At 41.1% G+C, this 25431-nt stretch overlaps 1 long non-coding RNA gene and 5 other non-coding genes across 9 annotated transcripts; all 6 read left to right on the top strand.

Moving 5' to 3' along the window:
- The first annotated feature begins 12159 nt into the window (after positions 1-12159).
- trnan-guu (transfer RNA asparagine (anticodon GUU)) lies at positions 12160-12233 on the top strand. Its single transcript has one exon. It is a non-coding gene; the product is annotated as a tRNA-Asn (tRNA).
- A 914-nt stretch (positions 12234-13147) lies between these two features.
- Positions 13148-13221, top strand: trnan-guu (transfer RNA asparagine (anticodon GUU)). The gene has a single exon. It is a non-coding gene; the product is annotated as a tRNA-Asn (tRNA).
- Positions 13222-13394: 173 nt separating this feature from the next.
- Positions 13395-13468, top strand: trnan-guu (transfer RNA asparagine (anticodon GUU)). Its single transcript has one exon. It is a non-coding gene; the product is annotated as a tRNA-Asn (tRNA).
- Positions 13469-13796: 328 nt separating this feature from the next.
- Positions 13797-13870, top strand: trnan-guu (transfer RNA asparagine (anticodon GUU)). The gene has a single exon. It is a non-coding gene; the product is annotated as a tRNA-Asn (tRNA).
- A 335-nt stretch (positions 13871-14205) lies between these two features.
- On the top strand, positions 14206-14279 carry trnan-guu (transfer RNA asparagine (anticodon GUU)). Its single transcript has one exon. It is a non-coding gene; the product is annotated as a tRNA-Asn (tRNA).
- A 3513-nt stretch (positions 14280-17792) lies between these two features.
- Positions 17793-24258, top strand: LOC133563767 (uncharacterized). 4 transcript variants are annotated; one of them, XR_009809099.1, is made up of 8 exons: positions 17793-18890; positions 20423-20523; positions 20940-21080; positions 21150-21296; positions 22155-22345; positions 22417-22575; positions 22671-23936; positions 24013-24258. It is a non-coding gene; the product is annotated as an uncharacterized LOC133563767 (long non-coding RNA). The 4 variants fall into 4 exon arrangements; XR_009809098.1 differs by having other exon boundaries at positions 22155-22575; positions 22671-22711; positions 22827-23936; XR_009809097.1 differs by having other exon boundaries at positions 22155-22575.
- The last annotated feature ends 1173 nt before the right edge of the window (positions 24259-25431 follow it).

Here is a 25431-nt window from a genome sequence, read left to right as displayed (position 1 = left end):
ACATCCCCAACTGACGCACAGATGAGTGGTCCACCCTGGGTCCAGACTTTGAACAGCTAGCGCCTCAACTGTGGTCACCGAATATGTGCACCCCCCTCCACGAAGGAGAGGGGGGCAGAGCACCCAAAGTACCGTATTATTTCCAACGATAGGGTGCACCGGTACATACCCACCCGCCCCCCCATATATTAGCCGCACCGGACTATAAGCAAATGAAATTAGTTATTTACACAGAAATATTTTGTAAATGTTTATTTACATGCCTGAATTGTTTCCAAACAGTGTCTGCAACACGGCAGTAAAACGGTGGATCAAACAAAACAGAAGTCATTGTCATGGACCCACTAGCTGCGCAAGCTAGCTCTCCAATCAGCTAAACAGACTCAATAACTCCAAGGTGACATTTTGGTGAATTTACTGAGCAATTAGTTGAACAGAAACAATGCAAAAAATGCCATTGTAAGCTAATAATACTAACAAAGACAATTGTTAATGTTTTAGCATATCAGCAAGTGCTAATGACACTAGCACGATAACATGTACAAACATGCATGAAAACACTACTCTCAAACGTGACGGTTTAGTAAGTATGAATTGTTTTACATATATAACATCGCTCGGAGTGATAAATTAGGAAACCATACGAGTTGTGACGCTACGTATGCCTAGTAGAAGGAATGGCACTTGTACTTCTGGTTCAAGGCATAAAACAGAGGCAAATACTGAAGACAGGGCTTGCAGTGAGCGAACTACGTTGGCGCCATTATACAAACAATAACACACCGTGGGTGTTTTATAAAGACTATTTCAATCAATCAATCAATGTTTACTTATATAGCCCTAAATTATTGAACACAACATTATGGCCGTCAGCAAAGACAAATCCATTAATTAGCAGCATCAATTTATAAACTGCAGGATTCAAAGCGTAAGAAAAAAGTAGCAGAGTATAGTCCAGTAAATACGTTAAACAAGATACAGCAGCACCTTAGTTATATAAATCCAATTACGGGAAAAAATGTGTAACTGCCACAATGGAGAGGACTTAAAGGGGTGCCTTGAGGAACCTCTGAGTTATGCAAATAACAAGTTTGGACCCCAATGTTCTATGTTTGCTAGCAAGGTTCAAACGACAATGCAAGGGCCTGCCAACATGTTGACAGGGGTCCAAGCTCCTCTACACCAGTGTTTTTCAACCACTGTGAGGAGATACAGTCTGGTGAGCCGAGGGAGATTATGTAATTTCACCTAATTGGGTTAAAAATATTTTTGGCAAACCAGTAATTATAATCCGCAAATAATGTGCCAGTGTTGAGTGTCTGTACTGTTTAGGGCTCGGCAGAGTAACCGTTTAAAACTCATCCATATCAGTAGGTGGCAGCAGATAACTAAATGCTTTGCAGATATCGGGAACTACAACGATGGTTTGTCATGATCCTAATATGCAGATGACAGCGGGAGGCAGCGTGCAGGTCAAAAGGTATCTATTGCTTAAACCAAAAAATTAAAAAAGGCGAGGGCCGCTAAGAAAAGGCACTGAAGCTTAGGGAAGACTATGCAAAACGAAACTAAAACTGAACTGATGGCAAAGTAAACAAAAACAGAATGCTGGACGACAGCAAAGACTTATAGCGTAGCAGAGACAGCGACCACAAAGTACAATCGTACATGACATGACAATCAACAATGTCCACACAAATAAGAACAAAAACAACTTGAATAGACTTGATTGTTAAATTAAGCAGGTGCGGGACATAGCGCTCAAAGAAAGACATGAAACTGCTATAGGAAAAAAAAAAACACAACAGGAAAAGTCACTAAAGAACGCGTGTAAGACAAGAACTAAAACACTAGACACCGGAAAGCACCAAAAAACTCCAAATAAGTCATGGCGTGATGTGACAGGTTGTGACAGTACTTTGGGAAAAGAGCTATAGTGATACATGCTAGGCTATGGTTTGAATTCATATCCAACACTTAGGACAAGTGCTGCCGAGTTTCATTTTTTATGTTTTTTTGCCGGTGGTGTGCCTCCCGAAATGTGCATATGCTCAAAAAGGTTAAAAAACATTCCTCTACACAACATAAGCGCTCTCATGTTTTAAGAATTTTGCTGCAGAAATGTTTGCTTCCCCAGTTTTCTGGGCCAGTTCTGCCCCCTCTTCTGCCAGTTGAATAGCAGTGCCATAAACAGTAGAAAAGGATTATGCCACTATTGCAGAAAGACATATTGTTCAGGTGTAAGACTTTCTATGGCATACTTAGCACAAACGTTGTCAAACTTCAAACATGATAAAACTAGAAATCAGACAACAAAATGCTATCATTAAAGGCCTACTGAAATGAGATTTTCTTATTTAAACGGGGCTAGCAGGTCCATTCTATGTGTCATACTTGATCATTTCGCGATATTGCCATATTTTTGCTGAAATTATTTAGTAGAGAACATCGACGATAAAGTTCGCAACTTTTGGTCGCTAATAGAAAAGCCCTGCCTTTACCGGAAGTCGCAGATGATGACGTCACCCGTTAGAGGGCTCCTCACATTGTTTTTAATGGGAGCCTCCAACAAAAAGAGCTATTCGGACCGAGAAAACGACAATTTCCCCATTAATTTGAGCGAGAATGAAAGATTTGTGTTTGAGGATATTGATAGCGAAGGACTAGAAAAAAAAATAAAAGAAAAAAAATCAATTAAAAAAAAAAAAAACGTGATTGCATTGGGACGGATTCAGATGTTTTTAGACACATTTACTAGGATAATTCTGGGAAATCCCTTATCTTTCTATTGTGTTCATAGTGTTTTAGTGAGTTTAATAGTACCTGGTAGTCGGAGGGGTTTGTCCACGGGTGTCATGAGGCCAGTGTCTGATGGAAGTCGACGGCAGCTGGATGGACGGCACAAGCTCAGCTGATCTCCGGTAAGTGGGGACTTTTTACTACAATTTTCTCACAGAAAACTGCTAGTTGACATTTGGTCGGGATCCATGTTCGCTTGACCGCTCTGATCCATAGGAAAGCTTCACCTGCGGGAATTTTAAACAAGGAATCACCGTGTGTTTGTGTGGCTAAAGGCAAAAGCTTCCCAACCCCATCTTTCTACTTTAACTTCTCCATTATTAATTGAGCAAATTGCAAAAGATTCAGCAAGACAGATGTCCAAAATACTCTCTAATTATGCGGTTTAAGCAAACGACTTTTAGCTGTGCGTTTGCGCAGCGCTAATATGACGTGTCACGCGTACACGTCATCCTTCCGCGACGTTTTCCACAAGAAACTCCCGGGAAATTTCAAATTGCAATTTAGTAAACTAAAAAGGCCGTATTGGCATGTGTTGCAATGTTAATATTTCATCATTGATGTATAAACTATCAGACTGCGTGGTCGGTAGTAGTGGCTTTCAGTAGGCCTTTAATTATAAGAAAGAGGTAAGAGTAGAATGTTATTATTTTGGTGACTGTTTTTACTCTTAAAACCAATAGGTCAGTGAAAAAACACACATTTTTATTGGCTCCCTTTGCTGAACGTATCTGCTTGGTTTATTATTGTGAGACTCTGTGCCCGTAGTGCTGGATTAAGACTTTAAAAAAAACAAAAGTGGCAGTTGTAAGGGTTGCAACAAACAAAATATGTCTCTGTGACCATAAAAAATAGAGACAATTCACATGGTAAAAACTGATCAGTGCCTTATTTGATGCCGTCAGAAATGGCGACCACACGGCAATTAAGCAAGCTGTACAAACTGACATAACATAGCAGGAAGAGTTGAGAGGGACTTATTATTATGCATCATTTTGTATATTACGAAGAACCGGCGTCCTCTACAGTAGACATTTAATTTTTGGTCTATTTATTTTGTCAGTTACCGGAGGGCTGTTTCTAAAGACATTCTGCACAAATGTGTCTCAAGTTTTTTTAACTGAACTTGCAAACCACCAGGTGAATAGCCCAAATGATGAAAATGAGGGGACCTAAAACAAAAACCCCCACTTATATAATTAAAGAAGTTGAACAAATGACTACTCACTGCACCTGATGTACCATGTTTTTTCAGACTATAGAGACCTCCACCCCCCACCCTCCCCTATGTTAGCCGCACCGGACTATAAGCAGATATATATGTTGTGAAATTAGTTATTTACACATAAATATTTTGTAAATGTTTATTTCCATGCCTGAATTGTTTCAAAACAGTGTCTGTAACACTGCAGTTAAACGGCTGGTCAAACAAAACAGAAGTCATCGTCATGGACCCACTAGCTGCGGAAGTTAGCTCTCCAATCTGCTGGCGGAAATGATTAGCTGCACGGCGTTCGATATGGCAGGCCAGAGAAAGCCGAGCCAGATCTACCCTGCAGTAGGGTTGCCATACTTCAATATTTTACATTTTGCCTCCTATTTCAACTGTTCCAGCATCAAAGTGTTTCTCTGAGTCAGGACATTCCAGCCATCTATTTTATATCCTTGAAAATTCACTTTTTTTTCTCGTAACACCTTCTCTCTATTACAAAAGTGATACAATGTTCACATTTCTCTATAAAAATACTAATGCCAACCCACTGACTTCATTCAAGGCAATTATGCTATGTCCTTTATTCCATTAAATTCCGGGTTTTCCCAAAATTAATACATTTCTGGGAAATTCCCATTAAAATTAATGGGGATTTCCATTTTTACAGGCGTACACCTTAAAATCAGACCAGGGCTGACAAGTTTCAGGCAACGGCAAAGATTAGATTTTAGAGTCATGATGCGTTTCACATTATTTTGGGCCTTTTTTAACATCGATTTAGCCTGCTTTAACCTTTATTCATACCTTAAGACTGATGCTTTCCCTGCATTGTGACCACTGTTTGATTGAATCTGTTTTACAGTGGTCTATTTGTGGATTCCAGGGATGATAGACTTATAGCAACCGTAAAACAGTACATATTCCGTAGGGAACCCAAGGAGAAACAGCGAATCAACAGTGAATAAGTTGCTTAGTTACCTTATTTTAGTAAGCAGGAGAATGTTGAGTGGGTTTTAAATGTCAGCGCTGTTGTGTGTGAAATATAGTTTGAGACGCCATGACTGCCTTCCTTCTTCTTCTTTTAATAGCGGTTGTCAAGCAAATTTGTGGTGTGCATTACCGTCACCTTCTGTGGCGCTTTGAGTTCCTTAAAAAAAGGTAGAAAAGCGCTTTACAAGTACAACCCATTTACCATTTACTTCTGAAATGGAGTGTGAATCGAAATGTTATGTATGTATTGCTTAGTACTCTACATGTTTCAAATGCAATCTTAAAATATCATCCACTTCTATATTAACCTTTTCTTTCACTGACCAATTATTCATTTATTCCCAAGTTCTATTATATTTCCAACACAATATTACAGGTGGGGTAAATAATCGATTTATAAGTGCATTGGAATTCGGAAATGGCCGATTGTAATATCGATTAAAGGTTAATAATTGATTATTCATTCCTTGTAAATACAGTCATGCAGACAGTTCTAAATTTGGCTGACTGCAGCGAGCCACCTCAGAGAGATCCGACCAGCTCCTTAATTTTAGGGCTCTTGCACACAATTCCATTAATTTAATACATGTAATGGGAATTAGTTCAAATGTTTCTTCTTAGAAATACACTGATTTTAAAAGTTGCAAGTAATGATTGCTGAATTAGTGAAACGAAAATAAAAATATAAAACTGCATCAATATATATAATCTAAAGATACATCAATTATCGGTTTTGGATCGAATCCTAGCTTCTCAATCATAATCATCATCATCATCATTTATTTTTATTCCTTTCATGAAAATGCATTCATACAAGACACGTACAATTGATACTTACATTGGTTTTTTTTTTGTGTTTCTTATACATTCCCATGATCAGAAAAGAGCAGATAGAAGAATAATATTCTGATATTTATCTGCCCCCTTTTTAACACAAATTATTTTAGATTACTTTATAACTGTTCCCTCCACCAAAAACCCGAACTCCAACATACTTTATTAATTTATTAACAAACAGTTTTTCAAGCACTTTTGAAAATTGAGATACGAGAGATACTGGTCTATAATTACCAAATGTATGTTTATCTCCGGTTTTAAATAAAGGTATGACCTTAGCTGTTTTCATACTGTCTGGGAAAACTCCTGCTTTAAAAGAACAATTAATTATATAATGCAATGTTTTAATGATCCAATCAATTGTGTTTTTTTATCATACTCATGTCAATGCCCTTATTGTCTGTTGAGGTCTTGTTTTTTAGTTTGTAAACCACAGATAATATTTCATTTTCAGTCATTTCACTAAGAAACATTGACTGCATAACTCTATTTTCCCTGTTCCAGACATCCCCTGATTGATCATTATCAAATCTTACAAAAACTTCAGTCATGGAGAGTGGGAGGGGACTACAGAATTTTGACCGTAATTGCAGTACCATGTTCGGCCACATTACTACATGTGGCATCTTTAACTAGGGTACCTCACACACGCTATTAGCTTGCTAACATTAGCATGCTACTTTTTTGCCCATGTTCCCACCTTACACCTCAGATAACTTGGTACTTAACACATACTAACTGTTAGCATGCTATTTTTTTTTAGCTAATTTTGCATGCGTATGCCTCTGTTGTAGTGTGTGTTGTATTATAAAGACGACAAGAGTCCTGCTGTGTGTCAGTACCGTGTATTCAGGCTGCATGTAGGAAGTACAACGGGGATAAACACACGTGACACAGTGACAAGTTATTGGTGCGGGCACCGTGGCTGCCAGAGGGTGGCGCCGCATGTCCATACAATCATCCTGTAACATCTCCCTTCCTTTAGCAAAGTATCCCCACTGGAACAATGATAAATTAAATGATAAATGGGTTGTACTTGTATAGCGCTTTTCTACCTTCAAGGTACTCAAAGCGCTTTGACACTACTTCCACATTTACCCATTCACACACACATTCACACACTGATGGAAGGAGCTGCCATGCAAGGCGCCAACCAGCACCCATCAGGAGCAAGGGTGAAGTGTCTTGCTCAGGACACAACGGACGTGACGAGGTTGGTACTAGGTGGGATTTGAACCAGGGCCCCTCGGGTTGCGCACGGCCACTCTCCCCACTGCGCCACGCCGCCCCAATGCTGCCTGTAAACCCACTGTAGACCATCAACATACTATTCAACCTCAGATAGCGACACCCGGTTTAACATCCAATATCAGATATCAAATATATGGCAAAACAGAACGTAACATTACATAGTAGCAGGATAAGAGCACACCTGTCATCAAATCACACTCCATCAGATCATCACTTTTTTTTTAATTTTTTTTTTTATTTATTTTATTTTTTTATTATTATTATTATTTTTTTTTTTTTTTAAACAAAATCCACAGTCCATGTGTGTTTGAAAGTGCAAACAGTCCATGTATGTGTATTCGAGTGTGTGAGTGTGTGTGTGTATATGTGTGTCACAGTCCATGTGTGACCTAGAGGTCAAGTCTGTCAGGAGGCCTAATCGGCCTCCCACTCCGGGAGAAAGTCTGGCCCTGAAGCACACGGCGCGGTGTGTCTCTGGCCTGCGGAGTAGACGGTGATGACCTTGGGGCCGGTGAAGACCTTGGAGACTCCCCAGCACCGCCAACACTGTCTCTGTTGCCACTGCCACTCGCAGGCTGCTCTGGGGTTAATTCTGGTCGAGCCAGCGGTTGCTCAGGCATTGCCTCGGCCGGTCTAAGGTCAATTCTGTTGCGTCGATATGTGGTCCCCTCTATGTCGACCAGATAGGACCGGAGTCCCAACTGCTGCAGGCACACCCCTCTCCTCCATATGCCCGTCCTGTCACCCGGGAGTGGCTTCATTCTGACAGGCTGGCCGACGTTCAGCTCCGGAAGATCCCTCGCCGATTTGTCATACACTAACTTCGCTGCCTGATGCTTCCCCCTCAGCTTGTCGGAAACCCCTGTGATGACCTGAGGTGCAAGGAGCTGGTCGGCCACCGGAAGAAGTGTTCTCAGCCTTCGTGACATGAGACGCTGTGCTGGGCTACAATGTATGCCCTCAGTGGGCGTGTTTCGCCAATGCAGAATGGCCTTCCAGGGGTCCTCTTTGGCAAGGTCCGCCTTTTTGCACAAGCCTTTCACAATCTTTACTGCAGACTCTGCTTTGCCATTAGCTTTTGGGTGCCGCGGTGAGGACATGACATGTTCGAAGCTCCACTCCCTTGCAAATGCCCGGAATTCACTGCAGGCAAACTGGCTTCCCCCATCTGTGATGGCTCTGTCCGGGACGCCATAACGTGCAAACTGTGCCTTGATTCGTCGGATTGTGGTGTCGGCCGACAAGTCAGGGAGCAGGTCTATCTCCCAGAAGTCGGAGTAGTGGTCCACCACGAGCAAAAAGTTCTGTGCTGCGTAGCTGTACAAATCCATGCTTACCAGCTGCCATGGACGTGTGGGGAGCGGGTGTGACATCATGGTCTCTTTTTGTTGTTCGTGCGCATACTCGTTACATACAGAACACTGCTGTACATAGTCTTTGACTTCCCCTTGCATGCCGGGCCAGTACAATGTATCGCGAGCATGTCTGTAACATGCTTCACCACCCACATGATTGTAGTGGATCCTCTTCAGCATTTCCGGACGTATGGCTTTCGGAATGATGACACGCTGGCTCCTGAAAAGCACGCCATCCTGTGCGCTTATTTCATCTCTGATGGCCCAGTAGTCCCTGATGAGTACGGGGGCTTCCTCTTTGTGTTCTGGCCATCCCCGCAGTACGACTGCCTTGAGCGTTTGGAGACACACATCCTCCTCTGTGTGTGCTCGGATCTGTGCCAGGCGTTGGCTGCTGACATTGAGGTAGTCTGCCTGCTGAATGGCCGCTGCGTCACACTGCTCCTGTTGCATGCTGCAGACCATTTCTCGTCGGTACAGTGTGTCTGTCTTCCGTGGCGGGGTGGTGGCTCTACTAAGCGTGTCACTTATGTACATTTCAGGGCCTGGCTTGTACACCACCGTAAGGCAGTAATTCTGAAGTGTCAGGAGCATGCTCTGTAGGCGCTTGGGCGCGCTGAGGAGGGGCTTACTGAAGATGGACACTGAAGGCCGGTGGTCGGTCTCTGCTGTCACATCACCCCGTCCATATAGGTAGTAGTGGAAGCGTTGACAGGCGAACACGATGCTCAGGCACTCCTTTTCTATCTGTGCATAGTTTTGTTCCGTCTGGGTCAGGGCGCGGGAAGCAAAAGTGACAGGCTGCCCTTCCTGTAGCAGACAGCAGCCCAGGCCTGTCTGACTGGAGTCGCTCTGTATGGTGACTGGCTTGATGGCGTCAAAATAGCGCAAGACCGGTACTGCTGTGACCAGTGTCTTCATTTCCTTCATGGCAGCATCATGTTTTGGCAGCCAGTGCCACGCCACGTCTTTGTCTAGCAGCCTCCTCAATGGTTCACATACCTCTGACAGGCGGGGCATGAATCTGGAAAGATAGTTCACAAAGCCAACACACCGCTGGACCCCTTTAGCGTCTGTGGGGTTTGGCATGTCCAGAACCGCCCTGATCTTCTCAGGGTCAGCCTTGAGGCCCTTGGCAGACAGTATGTGGCCGTGGAAGCGGACCTCCTTCACTTGGAACTGCAACTTTTTCAGGCTCAGCCTGAGCTTAACTTCTCTGCATCTGTCCATTAGGGAAATGAGGTTTGTGTCATGGTCGCGGTTGGCCTCCTCGTCCGTATCCCCGCAGCCAACTATGAGGATGTCATCGGCTATGGGCTCAATCCCAGTTAATCCAGCTAGGAGCTCATGTTGCTTTCTCTGGTACAGTTCCGGAGCAACTGACACACCAAAGGGGAGCTTCAGCCACCGTTTTCTGCCCCATGGTGTCCAGAACGTTGTCATCAGGCTGCTCTCCTCATCCAGTCGGCACTGCAGGAATGCATCACGCGCATCCACCAGCGTGAATATACGCGCCTTTGGCAGCTTGTACAACACATCATCTAAAGTGGGCATGAGGTAGTGGGACCGTTTCAGGGCTCGGTTGAGTGGCTTTGGGTCAATGCATAGTCTCAATTTTTCCGTTTTTTTCACTATGACCAGATTGCTAATCCAGTCTGTGTGCTGTGTGACTGTGGTTAAATGTCCATCCTTTTCATATTGATCGAGCTGTGCTTTAACAGCTGCCTTGAGGGCCACTGGAACATTCCTGGGGCACACTGCACAGGCACCACACTGCTGTCCAGCTCAAAGTGAACATCACCAGGCAGGGACTCGACTGGGCTGGTGAACACGTCGTGGTATGTGTTGATGAGAAGCTCTTTGGTCAGATCTCCCCTCCTGCAGTGTTCCACTTTATTTAGCTCCTCAGGAATGGTGAATCGTATCAGGCCTAGCCTCTCACATGTCTCCCCCGAAAGCAAGGGCCTTTGGCCTGTATGCACAACCTCAAAGTCCAGCTTGTGTGTTCTGCCCCTAATGACACACTGTGTGCCGTATAACCCCAGCGAGTTCATCCACTCACTGTTGTACAGCTTCAATCTGGTGTGACTCTTCTGAAGAGGCGTTCTGGGCGCCAGTCTCATCTTGTCCTTCATGCTAATCACATTGCAGGTGGCTCCCGAGTCGAGCTGGCACCTCTGGACCCCCTGTTGCAGTGGCAGATTGACAAACCACTTTTTCCCTTGCGTGTTCACCGCTCCCACGCTCTCTGCTGTGTACACATCTCTTTCATCACTGTCCTCCTGTTCCCCTGTTGACGGGTCATCCACAGCATTCAACTGGCGTGCGTGCTGACCCCTCTTCATGCATACTTTGGCGAAATGGTTGGCAGTGCCACAAGAGCGGCAGGATTTACCAAATGCAGGGCACTGGTCTCGCCCACGTGCGTGTCTTGTACCACAGTACTTGCATTCCACTGTGTCTCTCATTCTCTGGAGCTGTGCACTGGTGTTGGTGGGCTCAGATGACCTACCGGCAGACCTGCGTCCATATCTTTGTCCCCCCTGCGCGGCATTGATGCTCTCTCCATGACCTCAGCTGCACGGCAGATCATGATTGCTTGATCCAATTTGAGATCATTTTCTCTTAGCAAACGACGTCTGGCGCCCTCATCAGCAATGCCAAGGACAAGCTTGTCCTTTATGAGTTCATCTTTTATAGCTCCATATTCACAAGAGGCAGCCTTTTCTCGCAGCCTTGTAACAAAAGCATCTATGGGTTCTCCTTCCTCTTGCTTTAAGTTTCCAAAAACGTACCTCTCGAATGTGACATTCTTCGCGGGGGTAAAGTATCCCTCCAGTGCCTCCAGAATAGCATCGGCATCTTTCTGTTGGTCGACAGTGAGTCCCAGGTTGTATTTGTAAACATGGAGGCAGTCGTTCCCCATTAGCCGTCTCAGCACCGCTGCTTGGACGGGCTTCTCCTTCTCGTTGAGCCCCGTTGCCAGCAGATAATCCTCAAACTCTGCTCGGAAGTTTTCCCAGTTGCCGTGAGTGTCTCCAGCCATCTTCATGGGCTCCGGAGGCGGGATGTTGGATGCCATTATACCAACGCGGTGCTAAAGCTAACAGGCTAACTGAAACTGCTAAAACTCACCAAGACAGATAAATGCACACTGTCTCAACAACGGACAGAATGTGGGGCATAATCGGGTCCTGCTTGGACTTCTGACACCATGTTGTTGTGTGTGTTGTATTATAAAGACGACAAGAGTCCTGCTGTGTGTCAGTACCGTGTATTCAGGCTGCATGTAGGAAGTACAACGGAGATAAACACACGTGACACAGTGACAAGTTATAGGTGCGGGCACCGTGGCTGCCAGAGGGTGGCGCCGCATGTCCATACAATCATCCTGTAACAGCCTCACAGGTGGCGACTTGTCCAGGGTGTACTCCGCCTTCCGCCCGATTGTAGCTGAGATAGGCGCCAGCGCCCCCCGCGACCCCAAAAGGGAATAAGCGGTAGGAAATGGATGGATGGATGGATGCCTCACAGTCACATAACTTGATACTTGTCACATTGTAAATGTCGCCATGCTGACGTTAGCATTTCAGTTTGACTTTCACCGGCTTGCGTACATACAGTATTCACACGCTATTTCTCTGAACTTGCATATTCTAGTTAGTGTGACTTTTATGACTTACGTAAAGCGAATTATTCTGTTGAAGCGTCCATGTCTCTGTGGCGCAATCGGTTAGCGCGTTCGGCTGTTAACCGAAAGGTTGGTGGTTCAAGCCCACCCAGGGACGAATTCCTTTTTACCTTGGTGCTTTTCAGTTCCACGTGGACAATAGCAGCCTCTCACTCACGTCATCATGAAAACGAATTTGTCCAACAACATCCAAAATGTGCCAATATTAAACATGTTTAAGGAATTAAATACACTATTTTATAAATACTTTGAAGTACACCCAATGTCATCTGTTTCGTCAATAAAAAAATATGTTTGCTTTCAGCATCTTTCTACGTGGTCGCTAAAAGGGGGGGACAACATTTTTTTTACATATATATATATATATATATATATATATATATATATATGCTGCGATGAGGTGGCGACTTGTCCAGGGTGTACCCTGCCTTCCGCCCGATTGTAGCTGAGATAGGCGCCAGCGCCCCCCGCGACCCCAAAAGGGAATAAGCGGTAGAAAACGGACGGACGGACGGATATATATATGCATCACGCGCGTACGTGAATTTTTTGCCAGACATTCAGTTTGCCTCTTCTGTGAGATTAATGAGATTTAAAGGTTTATTGTTAGTCCGATATGTTGCTGTGATAAAACCTCTCTCTTGTTTGGAAGATACACACAACTGTAACTGTTATTTCTTCTTGCAGATAATAAATATGTACAACTTGTTTGGATGTTTTAATTTTTGTAAAATTGTCATTAAATGTAACATTGCCTGACAAAAAGTGATTCGACGTGATATTTGGATATTTACACATCCCATATTTACACACTCGTATTTCACTAGAATACCCTTACGAGCATTACATATATCAAAATCAAGTACCTACTGTACTGTTTACTTGTTGAAATACCCATTTTAGTACAAATATCTCTATTTTTTTGGATCGTCCCTACCGAAAAAAACCTCATTATATCATTGAATTCAAATAAAATGGACTTTATAAGATATTTTCGTCAAATGCGCCTATGTCTCTGTGGCGCAATCGGTTAGCGCGTTCGGCTGTTAACCGAAAGGTTGGTGGTTCAAGCCCACCCAGGGACGCTCAACTTTTATCGTACGATTGACATTTCCGGTTTTTGCATAAATATTTTTCTCATTATTTTCTCTACAATAGTATCCTAGTTCAGCGTCTAGCTGTTTACATTTTGCCCCATATGAATGCGGCTAACGGTAGGTATTACGATAAAACCTCTGCCGCTCGCCAGTGTACACATGTCTCTGTGGCGCAATCGGTTAGCGCGTTCGGCTGTTAACCGAAAGGTTGGTGGTTCAAGCCCACCCAGGGACGATGCATTTTACAATTACTTTTGTAAAGTACATATAGGCCAAAAAATCCGAATAATATTTAAACTATTAACTTGTACAAAACGTTGATATATGAATGCAAACAGAAGAATGCGGATCAAAACCAAACTGGAAGGCTTTTTGCCTGTAGATACATGAGGAGTGTGGGGGCAGGGTTGTAGAGAGTGAGGCGCAGAGAAAGAAGAACAGGGAAGTTTATGATCCTGTCTGTCAGCTTTGAGGGTGGAATGTGCTGTGGAAGATGCAGCGTCGTAGTCGCCACGGATCCTGAGTAAAGGGTTAAAAAAGGTTATTCCTGCCTCTTACTGCGCGTCTCTGTGGCGCAATCGGTTAGCGCGTTCGGCTGTTAACCGAAAGGTTGGTGGTTCGAGCCCACCCAGGGACGCTTCTCTTTTCGATTTGGACACACAATGGGAATTGTCTTTTCACTGCTGCTTTGTAAAACCTGGAATAAGGTATCGTCACATTGTACTCTATTTCTCTGGTAGATTACAAACCCATTGTCAAAGCTAAACTAAAAGTACATAAATCAACACTCAACTACTAACTTTCTGACACACAAATGCAAACAAAAGAATGCAGCACATAGCTCAACCAGAAGTGAGCAGATGTGTGCTTGGACACTTGTAGAATGGGAGGGGTCTCGGACTAGGAACAGAGCAAGAGGAAGGGGACTCTGCACTTCAGATAAAAATAAGGCAAACATGGCAAACGCGGCATGTCTCTGTGGCGCAATCGGTCAGCGCGTTCGGCTGTTAACCGAAAGGTTGGTGGTTCGAGCCCACCCAGGGACGCTGTCTTTTGGATTTTGCTTAATTAACACTGTCAATACAACAGGAATGACAACAAAATCTTCCACATCACACAGTTTCCGCACAAACTTTGGCGATTCAACAATAACATATTACAATCTTCCCCTCATTTATCGCTCATGCCCGCAAAAATAACACCGCAAAATAGTAAATAAAAGTTAGAAATCAAATATTTTCATATAGTTAAAGTATATAAAAAAATGGGTTACCACACAAGGAATTTGACTTGGCAGACTGTGCTCTCTTTTTTAATGTAAGCAATAAATATTAATAAACTAAAATCAAAAACTAGTACTGAAATAAATTACATGTGCAAGGCTAATAAATACAAGTGCAATGGTGAATAGAGCAATGCAAAAAGTTGAAGACCTGAGTTAATACACTCAGTGACACATTAGTTATTTCACAGTGCTCATCAGATTGGTCGCTTGAGTGCAGAAACTTTTCTTTTGACGCCTTGTATTTCCGTACAGTGATTTGTCACGTTTGAGGGCAAGGTGTGAGTAGGGATGCAACAATAAATGGTACAATGATATATGGCGTCAAAATTCAAGACAGTTGCTGGGATTCCCCGAAACTGCCAAGACACCCGTGGCGATGGTGGCGTGGTTATGGCCGTGGTCACAGTGACGCCGTTGAGTAATTTGTATAATTTGCTATGATAGTATGATTTTCTTTCAAAAGTCTTAAAAATGTATGCATACATTTAAAACAAATCTGTTTTCATGAATTAGTATTAACATATTTTTTTATCGTTTTGCAGTATTTTCAATTGTTGCTGCATTTTGTTGGTACTTTGTTGAGATTTTTTTCAGATGTTTATTCACTTTTAATGACTTTTTCTAAATTAAAAACAATTAGTAATAAATCCAGCCTAATCTTCTGGTGTTATTGTAGAATGTACTCGTGTTTAGAGACTTCTGTCTCTCCATGTCGCTCAGTAGACAAGAGAGCCGCAGCTAGCATAACGTCACACTAGCTTGGCGCTGTTGCTTTTGTTTCTATTCCTTAAAGTCGCCACAGTCCTCTTAATATTTGCACTTTTTGTTGTTGGCTGCCCACGCGGGTATATCTGCAATATACAGTATATAAAAATCCCCTCCACATCACAGACATGCTGACAACCTGGTTTCGGTAGCACTGTTTTCGGTGTTCAAAGTATTTTTTTTGGTGGTCAAGTTTTTGGTACATCACTTGTCAATAGTGCGCAAATAATATATATACATATATATATATATGATGTATGATACATACATATATATATATATATATATATATATATATATATATGTATGTATCATACCATACAGTAACGACCAGATAATTTTAATGTTTTATGTTAGTGTGGTTTAGACTTCATGTCTCTTTCTCCCATGTTTACAAACACACTGTCCGGGCCTGAAAGGTGATTGGTGGAGAATGAGGAAGTGTTGTGTGTCCGACAGGAAAGCGAAGACTCAAGGAGACGACAGTGTTTTCACGGAAGGTAAAACCTGTTGGAATTTTACCGTTGTTTGTTATCATAACATTGGAAATAAAATAAAATAAAATAAAATAGCATTTGACTTAGTGTGATTTTTTTCTGGGGGCTACAATGTATTATAATATTTGTATATGTTTTCCATTTTTTCAAAATGTATTTTTAATGTGTGCCGGTAATTTAAGATTTGATAAGGGTCAAATAATTGAGGATATTCAGCCCATCTGCAGAAAATGCAGGAAAAAAAGTCCCCACGAAAAGGGAGCAACACTTCAAACATGATGAGGCAACTTTGGGGCCAACCTTCACAACAATTTAGTGAGTGAAAGGTGAATGTCAACATGCAGCTGAATGCATGATGTGTTTGACGAGGAAAATGTTATTGTTTGTCCGTCGAACTTTCTTTTATTTAGGCCTAATTAATTGTTACTTGTGTAAAAAGAGCAAAATGTACGTCTGTTTTTTTGTTTTTTTTGTGGTCTTGATGACCGCTGCTACCTAATGTTAGTGTTAAAAACAAATCCTAGCAGAAACACTGTAAGGTAGTGTGTGTGTCAGTCATATGATTATAATAACCATCATCATCTAATTAAATAATAATGCATTTGCTTTTCTCTTATTACAGAAAACAAGAGCGCAAGACAGGAACTAAAACTACACCCAGAAAAATACCCAGAAACTCAAAATAAGGCCTGGCGTGGTGTGACAAGCCATAACAAGTACCTCTTATGTCCATAAAAAGCCATCTTTTCACATTTATTTTTACTTATTATTATTATTGTTTTTACCTTTTTTATATACGCTTGTGTTGCTTTTCATATGCACATTTAATTTCTCCTTGAGGTCCATGAAACTGTGTTGTAAGCTACAATATGTTTCTGCTGCAAAGGAAATAATTGTGAATGTTTTGTTTTTTCTATTTATTTTTTAAATACAACTTGGTACTTCAGTACTTTTTGAAAATGTTGAACACATTTAAAAATACCGCGATAACAATGATAATTTCAGTCACAATAACAGCGATCAGAAGTGTTCATACTAAGTGTGAGGAGTCTGCAGTGATGCTACCTGCCCGTTTCGCCATATCCATTAGAGGAAAGGGAAAAGTGGACGAAAAAAAAGTCACATTTAATGAGAGCTGGTGCGTCATCATTGACATTTGCAGGGGATTTTTATTGAGCAATATTCATTATCTAGCGAATTACTCAATTTTTAGCCCCTAATCAGCCCGCTGTGAAATGGATTTAGCTCATGTAAAATGTATTTCCTGTTTCAGACTCTGTAGAAGCGCGGGATCAGGAAATACCACTCATGTCAGTTACTGTACCTCAGGCATGTCAATAAATGACATTTTTAGATAGGCTGAATCTTGCATGACAGTCATCATCATCGTCATCCAAAAAATAGTAATTTTTCAAGTAGGACAGCAATTCAAAAGTCATGCATATGGGACGGCGAGTGGCTGTGCGCGACCCGAGGGTCCCTGGTTCAATCCCCACCTAGTACCAACCTTGTCACGTCCGTTGTGTCCTGAGCAAGACACTTCACCCTTGCTCCTGATGGGTGCTGGTTAGCGCCTTGCATGGCAGCTCCCTCCATCAGTGTGTGAATGTGTGTGTGAATGGGTAAATGTGGAAGTAGTGTGAAAAGCGCTTTGAGTACCTTGAAGGTAGAAAAGCGCTATACAAGTACAACCCATTGATCATTTATTTAAGTCAGTTGTATTTTACAGGTTTCAGGATGCTTCCATTACAGACTCCATTTGGTATTCTGTGGGTTTCATGATGCCAGACAAGTTGCTGTGTGGCTGACCTTTAACTGGTGAGGAATTAAGTTATCCACCAGGCATATTTAAATGGACCGCACATTGTTAATATCATCAATAGCATTAGCATTAGGCTTGGCTTTCGATGAGAAATCAAGAGGATTTAGTTCGATTCATTATTATTTGATTCAAACGTACTTCCCCCGGGGCGGATCAGGCCCGTGAACAGGTTTATCCAGCCCACGAGATGAGTTGGCTGAGTATAAAAATGAGTTAAAATGTTTGAATGAAAGAAACTACTGTTCTAAATGTGTCCAGTGGATGTCAAAATAGCAATTATTTTTATGCTCTGCCGGGAGGGCAAGCATGACTCCATAGGGGGCGGAGCTTCAGTGTATGCCATGTTAAGGGAGAGGCAACACTTCTGTATTTGGACATACGTCCCTAAGCTGCTTATTGGTGATAGTAATGATACAAAATATGGATTGTTACCTTCATGCCTGCCCTGTGATGAGTTGGCGACTTGTCCAGGGTGTACACCACCTTCGGCCCAATTGTAGCTGAGATAGGCACCAGCGGCCCCCGCGACCCTAAAGGGAATAAGCGGTAGAAAATGGATGGATGGATAGACGTTCATGCCTTGACTCCTAAAGATTTTATTGGTAATGTAACTTGTGACATTTCTACCTAAATAAATGCTCTTCATAATGTCTACAATTCGTGTTGTATGTATGACTGAGCACACATATGCTGAAATAATATGTATCCCCATCTAACTTCATGTGTGATTCCAAATACCTAACTTCATTCATGACATTATTCCAAATTCACAAGTGTTGCTGTAGATAATGCTACATATGCACAGAATAAACCCCATGATGTTAGTACATCAGTTGAGGGAAATGACTAAATTACATCAATAACATATTGTAATTAGATTTTTATATTATAATTAATTTCTTCTTCAAGTAAATTAAGAATTTACACTAATGTGAGCTTTTGAAAACTCTACCAGATTCAATTCCACTTATTTGAATGATGAATTTATTCAGAAAGTACACTCTTAAAACGAATTTGTTGGAAATCAACACATGTTCTGTGTAATGATGATTTAAACAAATGTGTTAAGTCACAGGATTTTCCTGAGGGGAAAGTTACACAGACCCTCTACACAACATTGTGTCATGAGCTGTGGCCAATCAGCTGGGATGCCATAAAGTTTGAAAAAAAAAAAAAAATAAGTCAGCGACGTCAAACTCAACGTTTTTCCGCCCGTCCCGCCTTCTCATGGATATAAGTGGCCATTACCGGACCTCTACAACTGTATCGTCCAAATGTCTTAATAAAGGTAAGCATATTCCAGTCTACTTGCAAGTTGTTGTATCTTAAAGGGTGTGATAGTGGTAGTTTTGCTGCGAATTTGTGAATGTAACCTACTGACAAGATGTAAAGTTTTGAATGAACTGCTGACGAACAGCGAGCCATATTGCTACACAGCAAATTCAGTGTTAAAAAAATGACACTTTTGATTTATTTTAACACTGGCAGTCTTATTTTGTGTAATGAGTTAATGGTAATTCACAGTGTTAGACCGAAGCACTTAAAAGGTGTAGATTAAAAAAAACAAAACATACTGATCAAGACAGAGTGAACAGTTGCACCGGAACTTGTGACGTGTTGCCCTCAAAAAAGCAGGAGAGTCAAGTGGAAGCATCTCTCAAGGCAGGCAGGCAAAGAAGACACTGCATGTACTGTAAGTACTAGAGCTGTGCGGGGTGTATAAAATAGTCAGGAACTGTCATGGATACAAAGGATTCTGGGTATTTGTTGTGTTGCGTTTATGTCGTGTTACTGGGAGGATGTCCTCCCGAAATGTGGTTGTCAGTCTTGTTTGGTGTGGCTTCACAGCGTGGCGCATATTACTAAGAGTGTTAAAATTGTTTATATCACAACCATTAGTGTACTCTGTGTCACCCAGTATGCCTTGCAGTCGTGTGCGTGTTGCTGCGGAAGCCACACACAACATTTTGCTGGACTGACAAGCAGATTGTACATACTGTAGAGGGTGACAAAGTCAATGACTTCATAGCACGCCCTAATACTTACTATCAGGGTGACTGCCGGTAGTCATTCTAGAGAATATTAGCGTCTCCTATTGACTTCTTCGCTTTGTGACACGGGTCTTAAATGGCTCTTTGAATGGCAAAGGATACCGATCCCAGAACCACGTATATCAAATATTTATGGATGATTCAACTGCCACCCGCCCGAATCTAATTAATATCAATTTTTTCGTCATGTCACCCGCCCGACCCGCGGTTTATCCGCGGACTCCGCGGATGATACCGCAAACCGCGCATCTCTAGTAAGTACCTGTTTCTTGTGTTGTTGCTGCTTCTAAATTAAAAATGCCGTAGATATACCGACTGTGTGTTATGTTGGAGTGGGCATAGTATGTTTACTAGTAATTAACTTGTCTTATTATAGCCACAAAGTTAGTAGCTCATGCTAGCTAATTTTTAGCATTAGCTTGCGCCTATTACCTATAAACCCACTAATGCTCCGGTTAGCAGCACATTAGCTAATCTTGCAACTAGGTTTGCAACGATGTATATTAAGTAAATTGATTAAAAGAAAGCATTTTTTTGTAGTTTGTTTTCTATGCTAATTATTTAATGAGTAAACTGAGAGGACATTATGTGGTGATGCGGCCTGTGGGGGGACTGCCTGTAAAGACAATAATGTAAAAAAAATATTTGCAATTCAACTACTGCTCATTATAGTTGAAACCTGCGAAAAGTTTCTTTTGATCTATATACATTTACAGTTTTTCACTGTTAATAATCAAACATGGATGTGTTTTGTGCTTTTTTTTCATAGTGCAATGTTGGTTCCTGTAAAATTTGGTGAAGACCAAAGATATGTTAAAATTTATGAAACTGAAGAAGTTTGTAAGGATTTTAGCACATTTCTTTACAGGGGTGAGTTACATGACTTTAGTAGTTTAGTGCAATACAACCTTGTGAACCTTGAAATGGTCATTAATTTGTTTACTATAAGTGGGCTTTATTGTTTGTTTTTAACAAACATGGCAGTTAAAGGACACATATACAGTATTGGCCACACTTTCCCTTGAACACGTTACTTCGTTAACCACCTGCTACATCTTATCTCACCACACGTGGAGCTCACACTTCCTTCTGCCTTTATCCCTGCCCCGTGTACATGTCAGAGGTCACACAAGCCCAATAAATAGCTGTCTAAGGATTTGCAGATAACTCAATGCCATTGTAGGTGGTTGAGAAAAGCTGAATTGAATAGAGGCATTCGCTACTCCAAATGTTTTTTAATACAGAAGACATGCAAAATCATAATTCATAATCTCAACAATTTTCAGTCATATAAAAGCTAAGTCTACCACTTGAGACTCAGCTTTACTTGACCGATGGGACAGGGACACAAGTGGATGATCATGTGTCTGAGGACCTGTTAAAAATGGGCAACCTTACTATAAATGTGTTTGCAGAAAGGTCAACAGGTGAGCTCAGGCCATGATAGACACTGATTGCTGTTGAAATATTCCAAACGTGATTGATTTATCTTTCAGTTGAACTTGGTCGAGTACCAGAGTCAGATATTCTATCGAGTGAACCATCAGACACAGCTTCATCATCTTTGGTCTCTGATTTGCGTACCACAGAAAGGAACAACAGGGTGCAACAAAGTGACGCTGTACAGATAGTTCCCAAAAAAGGTATACCTTTAAAACTGTTGAGATAACCATCCATCTATCCATCCATCCATCCATCCATCCGTCCATTTTCTACCGACATCGGTGAAAAATGTTCCTCATTGCATCGTTTAAAGAATATTGTTACTGTAAAATTTGAAAATTCACATTTAGAATTAGTATTAATGTAATATTTTCATTTGGCTTAACACATGCTAACCAGGACTTAAAAATGTTATAAGATTTTGTTAGTTCAAACTTCATTGTGTTCAATAGCTCTGCTTACAAGGCTGATTTTGATGACATTTATCTTTGAACTACTTTAAGCTTATCTTCTAATATGTATGCATGCATATCTCAAAATCAGCTGATTTGTGGACAATGTATACTATGCATTATTCGCAAGGATTCAATGGATGCACCAAGGTTTAGCTATCAATTAGTTTCCATCTGTAGTCCTTAATTGACACCACCTGATATACAATATTTATGGGAGAAAATAAATTATTAGACTACTAAAAACAAACAAAAAAAATGACGGCTTATAAACCTGTATATACTCTCGTAGAAAACAGTACAACACTACTACATAATGTATATTATAGTTCTTGATGCAGATACACTACAAATAAAAACAATGTGAACTTTTTTTATCAAAAAATTGTTTGCTGTTTTATATAATGTAAACATTATCTCAAATAAATGTATCAAAACTGCTGAAATATTCTACTTGGACAAATCCAGTGGTATAAAACATCTGCCAAAATAATGTAAATCACTGCACTCGAAAAGACAGATCATTTCCTTTGGTGACCATAGAAGTGGAAAGCTCAAAGGCCAAGTTATATTGTGTTGACAAATAAACTTTGTTGTCTGTTATAGAACACAATGTTGGTTCCAATAAAATGTGGTCAAACCCAGAGATACGTTAGAGTGGCTGAAACTGAAGGGGCTAAGACGATTTTGGCACGTTTATTAAGAAGGGTGAGTCAACACTATTTTATTCTTACTCATTTTAATTTAGCTTTTTGGTAGGGAACCGAAATGACAGTGAATGTGAATCTGCCAAACGAGTAAGTCATTTTACTGTTATGAAAAACTGACCTGACTTATTGCGTAAATTGACAAATTAATGTTTTCCTAGATGGTGAAAGATGTTCTCCTAGATGGTGAAAGATGTTCTCCTGTCCAAACCACTGGGACAGATGATCACAGAGTATTAAAACAAATCAAAGACAATAAATGATACAACACGAAAACAACTTGTGAACCTTTTGGTGGCCAACATGATTGAAAGGCACAGGTAAGTAATTTGTTGCAGTTGTGAAATAAAATGTAGTTAAGAGGTAGTTATGAAATGAAAACCTTCATTTTTACACTTTTCCACTTCCCTTAAAGGAGAATTCCACCCATTTCTGTGCGGACCAAATATGCGCTTGGTATTATCACACTTTTTCCTGCCCTTAAAGATCCCTTCTCCGAGAATGTATACATACGTTGATTTAAAGGACTTATATTGCATGTCTTGGAACTGTGCATTGTATATTTTTCCAGGAGCACTTTTATGACCTGCATGGTGGCTCTGGCTACTTGGCTTGGAGATTGAAAAAATTCAGCGTAACACAGTCCAGCCTCGGAGGCCCTCTTCAACCTCAACTGATGAATTTAGCCCAAAGAGAAAGAGACAGGCTGTTGCGAGTGACAAGCAGTTAGTTGGTGAGGAATGCCATGAAGCAATATCAATGCTGAAACATTCAACTGATGGATTACTTGTAAAAGACAAGATGAGGACCACATTTCAATATCGTCAGTAACTGGTTGAAGATCAAGCGTCCTCTATCTTGGATGTGTTCCCACAATTTCTCAACATCCCTGGTTTGGTATGACACTTAAATAATTTAAGGTGTACTTAATGTGAGGACTGGTGGGCATGGTAATGCCGGGTTTGTCCCTCCGTGGATGCGATGACGTGAACACAACAAAAGGTAGGATCTTAAAATATTTATTTAACAAAAAGAGAGCTCTGAACAGAAATGCTGGAGCTAATAAAAAGGCAAACCAAAAACGCTAGTATGAAAACTAGGAAATAAGAAACAGAAAACTAAACTTGGCATGAAAGCACAAACGAGAAAACAAATCATCAGTATGAAAACTGGAATAATCAAGTGGTATAGCGTGAGAGCTAGCGAGAATAAAAGTAGAAAAAGTAGCAGTCGTCACTTGTTGCATGAGAGCAATTTATGAACCCAGGAAGAAATGAACAAAGAGGCTGTCTTAAATAGGAGGGTGATTAGACAAAACAGGTGTGTGTGGACCGGGATTGGCAGGTGGACTGATGAGTTACCATGGTGACAGGCTAAACAGGAAATAAACAGTCACTTGACGGAGAGTGATACCAGAAAGGAAAAATAACTAATATGTGTAGATACGAGCGGCGGATCGCAACACTTAAAACTTTATCATGTCAGCAATATTAACTTTTGTGTTTTTATTTATTTTAGATTGAACAGAATTTTGCCATGAGGTTTGGAGAGGATGTGTCCGGCAGATTTTTGTCAAAGTGGCCCGCTTTCTTCAAACCCAGGATCCTGATAGACTGTAAAAATCTAGTCTTTAATAATCACGTAGGAGAGCTCCTGGCTGCACAAAACTCTGACGGACTTGGTAAGTTGAACTACTTATTCAATTCAAATGTATTGCTCAATATTTTGCCATCTTACAGTTTCTGCTTTTCTTTTAGGCTGGGACAGTGACCTCTCAAGCATTCTATTTTCACATACATAGTAGGCGGAACTACTTCCAAAGGACATACGAAAAAAGCAAAAATTAGCTCCTCTCAAGCTGTGAACCATTTTGTAAGATATCCGCAGGTAATAGGATAAGCAGTTTTCCAATGCAATGGATGAAAAAATACATGCTGTACCTTATTGCCATATTGTATAACCAGGGTTGTAAGGCGGCCGTTGCTGTAAAGTGTGCAAATAAAGCTGACAATCAACTGAATTGTGTGTATTATTTTATATTTATACACAATTTTCTTATATACATATATATATAAATATATATATATATATATATATATATATGTATAAGAAAACCTGAGCTTGCGCCGTCCATGCAGCTGACGTCGACTTCCCTCAGAGACTGGCCTCAAGACACCCGTGGACACACCCCTCCAACTATCAGGTACTATTTAATCTCACAAAAACACTAGCAACACAATAGAAAGATAAAGGATTTCCCAGAATTATCCTAGTAAATGTGTTTAAAACATCTGAATCCGTCCCAATGCAATCGCCTTTTTTTTTTTTAAACTTTATTTTTATTTTTATTTTTTCTAGTCCTTTGCTATCTATATCATCATCCACAAATCTTTCATCTTCGCTCAACTTAATGGGGAAATTGTCGCTTTCTCGGTCCGAATAGCTCTTGCTGCTGGAGGCTCCCATTATAAACAATGTGAAGACGTGAGGAGCCCTCTCCCTTGTGACTTCATCATCTGCGACGTCCGGTAAAGACAAAGCTTTTTTATCAGCACCAAAAGTTGCGAACTTTATCGTCGATGTTCTCTGCTAAATCCTTTCAGCAAAAATATGGCAATACCGCAAAATGATCAAGTATAACACATAGAATGGACCTGCTATCCCCGTTTAAATAAGAAAATCTAATTTCAGTAGGCCTTTAAGTTTGGACTATTTAAACATCTGTGGCATCAGGAAACCAGCCTTAATTTGTTACTGGTGCCATCTTCAGTCTTTGTGGAAGGGTTATACCAACTGATTATAATGACACTGACATCGTTTGGGCATCCACATTTAACACTTATCCAAAAAGAGAAGAAACAACTCAGGGTGAACGAGGCTCGTCAGGACGGTGGCTCAAGACAAGTACAGCTCAGACCAGCTATGACAATTGAAATGGCAAAAGCTTTGGTAATGGCTAAACTGTAGCATGCACTTGCTACTTTCCAATTCAGGACACATTAATGTAAAGACACCATAGAAAAGAAGGCAATTCATCCTGGGTGGGATCAAACAAAAAAGTTTTCTGTTAAAAGTGAGATATAAACATTTAATATCAAGGTTATTGTGATCAAAATCATCACTCATATTTTGGCTGAGTGTTTAAATATGTTTATCTTGTTTTATTTGCAAATGCT

The sequence above is a fragment of the Nerophis ophidion genome, linkage group LG12 (genome assembly GCF_033978795.1).
Source record: "Nerophis ophidion isolate RoL-2023_Sa linkage group LG12, RoL_Noph_v1.0, whole genome shotgun sequence".
NCBI lineage: Eukaryota > Metazoa > Chordata > Actinopteri > Syngnathiformes > Syngnathidae > Nerophis > Nerophis ophidion.
This window is presented reverse-complemented; position numbering and strand designations above follow the sequence as displayed.